Here is a 10,529-nt window from a genome sequence, read left to right as displayed (position 1 = left end):
ATCTACTCATTTTCTTCAAATATTAAAAGATAAAAACTGATGTACTCTGCAAATTACATTTTTGTAAGTTGGCTTTGCTTTCAATTATATATGTGTATTTTTCATGAAAAGAAAAGAAGTCTATATTTTGTTTTTATAGTTCTGATATTAAGTTAAATTGTCATTAATTATAAAATAGTAGGGAGTATCATATCAGTTAATAATTGCATTTGGTAACTAGAAAGAGAGGTCTCACAAAAATAGCATGCACGTGATAAAAATATTTTACTCTCATTTAAACTCCAGAATTAGGAATTCCACAGCTGATATGGAGGCTCAATGAAGTTAAAGTTTTTCCCTTTGAATTAAGAATTTCTTTTGGAAAGTAATCATAATCTAATATTGCTTCCTGAATTAGGTAGATAAGCTTTCAAAACATTTACTTGTTTGAAAATCAAAAATTAAGATAGCATTGTTAAAGGAAATTGGAAAATATAGAAACAAAAATATCTGAAATTCAAATATTTAAAGTGTTCTTAGTATTTTGATATCTTTTTTGCTCCATACATCGCTTTTGTTAATGTATTTTTTTAATATGCTTGTGATCTTACTGCTTATGATAAGTTGAAACCAGCTCGGTTTCATTTTATTTTTTAATTTTTAATTTCTGGGGGCACATAGTAGGTGTATATCTTTATGGGGTACATGAGATGTTTTGATACTGGCATGCAATGGTTAATAATCACATCATGGAATATGGGGTATCCATCCCATCAAGCATTTATTTTTTGTGTTACAAACAATTCAATGATACTCTTTTGGTTATTTTTAAGTGTATAATTAAATTCTTCTTGACTGTAGTCACCCCGTTGTGCTAGCTAATACTAAGTCTTATTCATTCTTTCTGATTATGCTTTTGTACCCATTAACCATCCCCTCATCCTGCCCCTCATCCACCTACTACCCTTCACAGCCTATAGTAACCATCCTTCTAGTCTCTCTCTCCATGAGTTCAATCATTTTCATTTGTAGATCCCACAAATAACTGAGAACACGTGATGTTTTTCTGTGCTTGGCTTATTTCATTTAACATAATGACCTCCAGTTCCATTCATATTGTTGCTAATGACAGGATCTCATTCTTTTTATGGATAAATAGTACTCCATTATGTATCTGTGCCACATTTTCTTTATCCAGTAATCTGTTGATGGAACCTTAGGTTGCTTTCTAATTTGGCTATCGCGAACAGTGCTGCAGCAAACATCTGAGTGCAGATATCTCTTTGACACACTGATTTCCTTTCTTTTGGGTATATGCCCAGCAGTGGGATTGCTGGATCTCATGCTAGTCTTTTTTTTTTTCTTTTTTTTAGGAAACTTCAAACTTTTCTCCATGGTGGTTCTACTAATTTACATTCCCATCAACCAACAGTGTACAAGGGTTCCTTCCCTTTTCTCCATATCCTCACCAGCATTTGTTTTTGCCTATCTTTTGGACAAAAACCATTTTAACTGAGGGGAGATGATATCTCATGTAGTTTTGATTTGCATTTCTCTGATGATCGATGATGTTGAGCACGTTTTCATGTGTCTGTTTGCCATTTGTATGTTTTCTTCTGAGAAATGTCTATTCTTTTGCTCAATTTTAAATCAGATTATTATATTTTTTCTCATAGAGTTGTTTGAGGTCCTTACATATTCTGGTTATTAACCCATTTGAAGTTTGAAGTTTCCTAAAAAAAACACAAATAAAGCTAGCATGAGATCCAGCAATCCCACTGCTGGGCATATCCCGACAAGAAAGGAAATCAGTGTGTCAAAGAGATATCTGCACTCACATGTTTGTTGCAGCATTGTTCACGATAGCCAAATTAGGAAGCAACCTAGGGTTCCATCAACAGATTACTGGATAAAGAAAATGTGGTACAGGTACACCCTTGTCAGATGGGCAGTTTGCAAATATTTTATCCCATTCGGGGATTGTCTCTTCACTTTGTCGATTGTTTACTTTGCTGCACAGAAGCTTTTTTAATTTGATGTGATATCATTTGTCCAGTTTTGCTTCGGTTGCCTGTGCTTATGAGTATTATTCAGAAATTTTTGCCTGGACCAATGTCCTGGAGGGTTTCCCCAATATTTCCTTGTAGAAGTTTCATAGTTTGAGGTCTTGGATTTAAGTCTTTAATTACTTTTTATTTTATTTTTGTATATGGTGAGAGATAGCGGTGTAGTTTCATTCTTCTGCATACGGATATCCAGCTTTCCTGTGCCATTTATTGAAACGAGTCTTTTCCCCATTGTGTTTTCTTGGCTTTTTTGTTGAAAATGACTTCACAGTAGGTGTGTGGATTTGTTTCTGGTTTGTCTATTTCATTGCGTTTGTCTATGTGTCTGTTTTTCTGCCAGTACTGTGCTGTTTTATTATAGCTAGATAGTATAAAGGCAGGTAGTGTTATTCCTCTAGTTTTGAACTTTTGCCTAAGATAGTGGATCTTTTGTGGTTCCATATAAATTTTAGGATTGATTTTTCAATTTCTGTGAAGAATGTCATTGGTATTTTGATAGAGATTAGATTGAATCTGTAGATTGCTTTGGGTAATATGGATATTTTTACAATAGTGACTCTTCCAAACCGAGAACATGAAATATCATCCCATTTTTTTTGGCGCCCTCTTCAATTTCTTTCATTAATGTTTCATAATTTTCATTGTAGAGATCTTTCACTTCTTTGATGAAGTTAATTTCTAGGTACTTAATTTTATTTATGGCTATCGTAAATGGGAATACTTTTAAAATTGCTTTTTCATGCTGTTTGCTATTGGCATATAGAAATCTGGTTTTTCTGTCGATTTTGTATCTTGTAACTCTACTGAATTTGTCATTTATAATATTTTTTGATGTAGTCTTTAGATTTTTCCAAATACAAGATAATGTTGCTCTGCAAACAAGGTTAATTTTACCTCTTCCTTTCCAATCTGTATGCCTTTATTTCTTTCTCTTGTTTGACTGCTCTGGCTAGGATTTCCAGTACTATGTTGAATAACAGTGGAGAAAGTGAGTATCCTTGTCGTGTTTCATATCTTAGAGGAAGGCTTTCAGTTTGATACTATCTGTGGGTCTGTCATGTATGACTTTTATTACGTTGAGGAATTGTCCTTCTATCCCCAGTTTTTTGAGGGCTTTTTATCATGAAAGGATGTTGAATCTTATCAAGTGTTCTTTCAGCATTAATGGAAATGATCACATGGTTTTGTCCTTCATTCTGTTGATATGATGTATCACATTGATTGATTTACATATGTTGTTCCATTCTTGCATCCCAGGGATAAATCCCACTTGGTCATGATGAATGATCATTTTAATGTATTGCTGAATTTGATTTGCTAGTACTTTGTTGAGGATTTTTGCCTCAATATTCATCAGCGATATTGGCCTGTCCTATCTTTTTTTTTTTTAATGTGTCATTGTCTGGTTTTGGTATCAGAGGAATACTGGCCTCATAGAATGAATTTGGAAGTATTCCATTGTCTTCTATTTTTCAGAATAGTTTGAGGAAGATTGGTATTAGTTCTTTAAATGTTTGGTGGAATACAACAGTGATGATACCAGGTTTTCCTTACTAAGAGACTTTTTATTATGTCTTGAATCTCATTACTTGTTATTGGTCTGTTGAAGTTTGGAATTTCCCCCTGGTTCTGCGGTAGTGCTCCTCACACGGGGGCACCAGTTGTGGGGGGTCTGTCCCTTGCAGACCCCTGACCCAGTGACAGATGAATGAAGTACACCGACACACAGATATTCTGCTTTGCCAGTCCAGCTGAGTGTCTGAGCCACTTACGGACTCCAGCAGAGTCCTGTAAACAGTTGAGACTGTGGCCTCAATCAGTCAGTAAGATTTGCATTTATTTAGTAAAGATTAAAAGGTCATGAGTAAACATCACTAGAGGGTAAAGATTCAAGGCCAGGTTCCTAGGCCTCAAGCAAGCACCATTTGCAGGTAATAAACTTCTGCCAACCTCCTCCCCTGAGTAGGAGGCAATTAAGCACCTGTGGTAGGACAAAGGTTAGTCTTAGGCGCATATAAGTAAACAGGTTGGTAAGATAAACTCCACACATTCCTTTGTACTTGCACCCTAATCTTTCTGGCTCCTGCAAAGAGACCCTGGCTGCATTCAGCCAAGCAATGTGAAGCTGTGCAAACTCTCAGGCCTTCCAAGAGAGTTTGTCGCTATTACTATAACTATCTTTAATATTTTTCCCACCAGCCTGACTGAACCCCAACATGGTTCAATCTTGGTGCATTGTATGTGCCTAGGAATTTATCAATTTCTCCTAGATTTTTCCAATTTATTGGTATATAGTTGCTCATAGTAGCCACTAATGACCCTTTGAATTTCTGCAGTATCAGTTGTAATAAGCCTTTTTTAAAATCTCTGATTTTATTTATTTGGATCTTCTCTCTTGTTTTTTAGTTAGTCTGGCTAAAGGTTTGCCAATTTTGTTTAACTCTTCAAAACAACAACTTTTCGTTTCATTGATCTTTTGTACTCCATTTCATTTTTTAAAATTTCTGCTCAGATCTTATTTCTTTTTTTCTACTAATTCTGGTTTGTTCTTGTTTTTATAGTTTTTTAAGATGCATCATTAGGTTATTTGAAGATGTCCCTTTTTTTCTGATGTAGACACAGCTATAAACTTTGCTTTTAGTACTGCTGTTGCTGTATCCCATAGGTTTGGATATGTTATGTTTTCTTTCTGTGAATTTGTATAGTTTCCAAAATTCCTCTTATTATTGATTTCTTGTTTTGTTCAGTTGTAGTCAGAGAAGATGCTTGATATAATTTCAAATTTTGAATGTTTTAAGACTTATTTTGGGACCTGACATATGATTCTTCATTGAGAATGATCCATGTGCTGAGAAGAATAGGTATTCTGTAGCCATTGAATGAAATGTTCTGTATATATCTATTAAATCCTTTTGGTCTATAGTGTAGATTAAGTCAAGTGCTTCTTTTTGGATTTTCTGTTTGGGAGATCTGTCCAGTGCTGAAAGTGGAGTGTTGAAGACTCTAGCTATTATTGCATTCAGATCTATTTGTTTCTTTAGGTCTAATAATATTTGCTTTGTATATCTGAGTGCTCCAGTGTTGGGTTCATATACATTTATAATTGTTATATCTTCTTGCTGAATTGACTCCTTTATCATTATATAGCGACCTTCTTTGTCTCTTGTTATAGTTTTTGCCTTGAAACCTATTTTGTCTGATAAAAGTGTAGCTACTCCTGCTCTTTTTTGGTTTCTGTTGGAATGAAGTATCTTTTCCATCACTTTGTTTTCAGTCTATGTGGGTCTTTATATTAATAGACGAAGCGTGTTGCTTATAGGCAACAGGTCACTGGGTCTTGTACTTTTATCCATTCAGCCAGTCCATTTACATTTAATGTTATTATTGTTAAGTAAGGACTTACTCCTTGAATTTTGTTACTCCTTTTCTGCTTGTTTTGTGGTCTTTGTTTTCTTCTTTGTTTCCTTCCTGTCTTCCTCTTAGGGATGTTGATTTTCTTTGGTGATATAATTTAGTCTCTCACTTTTGATGTTTAGTGTATCTGTTGTATTTTTTTGGTTTGAGGTTACCATGAGGTTTGCAAATAGTATCTGATAACCTTTCCTTTTAAGCGAATAACAAGGTAACACTATTTGCATGAAAAACAGATAAAAGAGCAAAAAGAAAACTAATAAAAACTTTATGCCTTAACTTCATCCCTCTGCTTTTTAACTTTTTGTTGTCTCTATTTGTAACTTATGGTACTATGTCTTGAAAAGGTGTTGTAATTATTATTTTTGATTGGATCATCATTTAGTCTTTCTATGTAAGAGTATTTTACACACCATAGTTACAGTGCTATAATATTTGTTTTTTGTGTGTCCTTTTTTTAATTTTTCTATTTTTTGAGATGGTGTCTTGCTGGAGTGCAGTGGTGTGATCTTGGCCCTGCAACCCTCAACCTCCCGGGTTCAAGTGATTCTCCTGCCTCAGCCTTCCGAGTAGCTGGGACTACAGGCATGCACCACCATGCCTGACTAATTTTTTGTGTTCTTATTTTTTTAATTTTTTATCTACTCATTTTACCATACTTTAAGTTCTGGGATACATGCGCAGAATGTGCAGGTTTGTTACATAGGTATACATGTGCCATGGTGGTTTGCTGCACCCATCAACCCATCATCTAGGTTTTAAGCCCCACATGCATTAGGTATTTGTTCTAATGCTATCCCTCCCCTTTCCCCCCACCCACCGACAGGCCCCGGTGTGTGATGTTCCCCTCCCTATGTCCGTGTGTTCTCACTGTTCAACTCTCACTAATGAGTGAGAACATGCAGTGTTTGGTTTTCTGTTCCTGTGTTAGTTTGCTGAGGATGATGGTTTCCAGCTTCATCCATGTCACTGCAAAGAACATGAACTTTTTTTATGGCTGCATAGTATTCCATAGTGTATATGTGCCACATTTTCTTTATCCAGTATATCATTGATGGGCATTTGGGTTGGTTCCAAAAAAAAGTATGGAACACTTCATGAATTTGCGTGTCATCCTTTTGCAGGGGCCATGCTAATCTTCTCTGTATCGTTCCAATTTTAGAATATGTGCCTCCGAGGTGAGCACTTATGTGTGTACTTCTTATTCCCAGTGAGTTTTGTACCTTCAGATGACTTCTTATTGCCCATTAACACCATTTGCTTTCTGATTGAAGTACTCCACGCATTCCTTGTAGGACAATTCCGGTGTTGATCAAATCTCTCAGCTTTTGTTTGTCTGAGAAAGTCTTCATTTCTCCTTCATGTTTGAAGGATAATTTTGCCAGACATACTATTCTAGGCTAAAAGTTTTTTTTTCTTCTGTACTTTAAATATTTCATACCACTCTAACCTGGCCTGTAAGGTTTTCACTGAAAGATCTGCTGCTAGACATGTTGGAGCTCCTATGTATCTTATTTGTTTCTGCTCTTTTGTCTGCTTTTAGGATTCTTTCTTTATCCTTGATCTTGGAATTTTGATTATTAAATCCCTTGAGGTAGTCTTCTTTGGGTTAAATCTGCTTGGTGTTCCATAACTTGGATATTTATATATCTTTCTCTAAATTTGGGAAGTTCTTTGTTATTATCCTTTCGAAGCAACTTTCTACCCCTACCTCTCTCTATTGCCTCTTTAAGGGCAGTAACTCTTAGATTTGTCCTTCTGAGGCTATTTTCCAGATTCTGTAAGCATGCTTAATTTTTTTTATTTTTTTATTTTATCTCCTCTGACTGTATTTTTAAATAGACTGTCTTTGAGCTCACTGGTTCTTTATTCTGCTTGATCAATTCTACCATTAGAACTCTGATGCATTCTTCAGTATGCAAATTGCATTTTTCAGCTCCAGAATTTCTGCTTGATTTTTAAAAATTATTTCAGTCTCTTTGTTAATCTTATCTATAGAATTGTGAATTCCTTTTCTTTATTATCTTGAATGTCTTTGAGTTTCCTCAAAACAACTATTTTGAATCCTCTTTCTGAACAGTCACATGTTTCTGATTCTCCAGGATTAGTCGCTTGTGTCTTATGTAGTTCATTTGATGAGGCCATTGTTTTCCTGGGTGGTCCTGATACTTGTAGATGTTTGTCTGTGTCTGGGCATTCAAGAGTGATGTACTTATTGTAGTGTTCACATTCTGAGATTGTTTGTACGTGTCCTCCTTGGGTAGGCTTTCCAGATATTTGAAAGGACTTCGGTTTTGTGATCTAAGCTGTATCTGCCCAATAACACTGTGATTCTTGCAGAATCAGAGAGGGACCACCTTGATGATTTTGGACAAGATCCAGAAGAATTCTCTGAATTATCAGGCAGAGACTTGATCTTTTCATTACTTTCTCCCAAATGAACAGAGTCTCTCTCTCTGTTCTGAGACACATGGAGATGGAAGTGGAGTGATACAAGTACTTCTGTGGCCACCACCACTAGGACTGTGCTGTGTCAGACCTGAAGCACAGCACTCGGTTTCACCCAATGCCTCCTAGAGCCACTCCCTGGCTACCACCTATGTTCACTCAAGGCCCTAGGGCTGTACAATCAGATGGTGGCAAAACCAACCAGTCTTGTGTCTTTTCCTTCAGGACAGCAAATTCCCCCAAGCCCCGGGTGGGTCCAGAGGTGTTGTCCTGGAGCTAGGGACTAGAGTCAAAAACCTTACATGTTTCTCTGATGTTCTGTTGTACTGCAGCTGAGCTAGCACACAAACCACAAGATGCAGTTCTTCCCACTCTTTCTTCCCCATTCCAAAGGCAGAGGAGCCTCATCACGTGGCCACTACCACCACAGGCCCACAGGAAGTGCTGCCAGGCTACTGCTGCTGTTTCCTAAGGCACAAGGGCTCTTCAGTCAGCTTGTGGTGAATGCTGCCTGTTCTGGGACTCAGCCTTCAGAGTAGTGGGCTCCCCCCTGGCCCAGGACATGTCTAGAAATGTCACCCAAGAGCCAAGTTCTGGAATTGGGAATCCCAAGAGCCCACTGGGTGCTCTCCCCCACTGTTGCTGACCTGGTACCTAAGGTGCAAGACCAAGTCCCCATTACTTTTCCCTCTGCTTTTCTCACCCTATATCCACCACAGCTCTTAATGTGCTGAGTCTCACCTGAAGCCATCAAGTCTCAGAGTCTCACCCAAGGCCATTGATGTAGAACTTGGGTGTCACTGCTGATTATTCAGGACCCACAGGCTCTTAACAGGTGATGAATACTGCCAGGACTGAGTTCTCCCCTTCAAGGCAGAGGGTGTACTTCTGGCCCATGGTGTTTCTAGAAATGTCATCTGAAAGCTAGGGTCTGGCAAAGGAGCTCAGGACCCTGACTGGTGCCCTATCCTGCTGCAGCTGAGCTCTTATCCAAAAGGAAAGACAAAGTCCTTCCCGCTTTTGCCTCTCTTCTCCTCAAGTGTAAAAGAGAGGGATCTCTTTGGAGCTGTGTGCTCTGCAGCCTTGAGTTAGAGGATGTGTGATGCCAGCACTTACTTAGCTCCCCCAGCTGGTGTCTTATTAGGTCACGTGCCTCCCCAGAACACTGGCTCTGGGCCCAGCTCGGCCACTAGGACTCACCTAGGAATTGCTGTCCCTGTGGGCTAGACTGCCTTTCAATTTTATCTAGGGTTCCACAGCACTTTATTTTGAGGTGGCGAGGCTTGTGGGAACTCAGTTTCCGACTACTGGGATCAGTGATTCACTTCTGGCTACGGCTGGTCTAAACACTCCCTCCATGAGTAGATGTCAGTTGTGTTTGGTCCAGTTTGACTTTCTGCTCTAACAGGGCAGTACCGTACTGCCACTGCCGGGGTATTTGGAACGGGTGATGTCAGTGATTCATGACTGTTTTACCTACTTCTTCAGCCTCTTTCAGTGTTATGAAGTTGAAACCAGGTACTGTTAGTGCTCACTTGATTTTTGTTTCTTATGTAGTTCCTTTTTTTGTGTAGATACTTGTTAAATGGTGACCTTGCAGGGAGGGCCTTCTATTTCAACATTTTGCTGCACTCATTCTCTCTCTGTTTAATCTTAATAGAATGTTTTACTTGGATATTGTGGTTCCTTATTAATTATTTAAATTAACCCTGAGAGCTAGTGCAAAAAAAATTCATCCTGTAAGTGTCTCTTCTAGGTGACCTAAACATCATCATAAGCATTTAGGTTGTTTCTTCCTTTTACTGTCTTGTTAATATAAATATTGTGGTAGTGAACATTTTTTGTATAATACTTTTTTTCTTATTTAGAATTTTTTGGAGAGATTCTCAAAATGGATTTTGTTATTTCTAAAGTGCATACATGTTAAAGGTACTAGATGAATGTTGTCACAGAACATTTCTAAAGGGTTGTACCATTTTACTCCCTCCCTGGTGTAAACTCTTATTAATGTTGACTTAAAGAAATTGGCTATCTTGACTGGTAATTTCGGCTCACACCTATAATCCTAGCACTTTGGGAGGTTAAGGCTAGAGGGTCCCTTGAAGCTAGAAATTCGAGACCAACCTGGGTAGCATAGTGAGACCCTTTCTCTAAATAAAAATGAAAAAAAAAAAAGGAAGTCGAATGTGGTGATGCACATCCTTAGACCCAGCTACTCAGGAGGCTGGGGCGCGAGTATCCCTTGAACCTAGTAGTGAGCTATGATCCTGCTACTGCACTCCAGCCTGGGCGATAAAGTATGATGGTGTTTTTTAAAAATAAAAGAATTTGTATATCTTTCTCTGTGATTAAAAATACATTATTTCAGTGTTCACTTTGATTGCTCATGAGGATGAAAATTTCCTGCCTTTGCTTTTAATTGTATATTTTTATGTAACTTGTCTGTTCATATACTTCACCTGTAAGTAAAGTACCTTTGCTTTTTAAGTTTTTGTATTTGTCTGGTAGATTTGGGTGAGCTGCTCATACTATTTTTATATTTAATGTGAATGTCTTCCAAGGTTTGTTATTTGCCTTTAGTATTATTCATTTTCTGATAGATCTCTTTGTTAACTTTATGGAAAA

The 10,529-nt window shown here is 37.5% G+C and overlaps 1 non-coding gene across 1 annotated transcript; it reads right to left on the bottom strand.

The window, feature by feature from the left end:
- Positions 1–6,535: 6,535 nt before the first annotated feature.
- On the bottom strand, positions 6,536–6,642 carry LOC115835240. Its single transcript, XR_004030233.1, has one exon. It is a non-coding gene; the product is annotated as a U6 spliceosomal RNA (small nuclear RNA).
- Between the last annotated feature and the right edge of the window lie 3,887 nt (positions 6,643–10,529).

Source organism: Nomascus leucogenys, chromosome 5 (assembly GCF_006542625.1).
Source record: "Nomascus leucogenys isolate Asia chromosome 5, Asia_NLE_v1, whole genome shotgun sequence".
Classification (NCBI taxonomy): domain Eukaryota; kingdom Metazoa; phylum Chordata; class Mammalia; order Primates; family Hylobatidae; genus Nomascus; species Nomascus leucogenys.
This window is presented reverse-complemented; position numbering and strand designations above follow the sequence as displayed.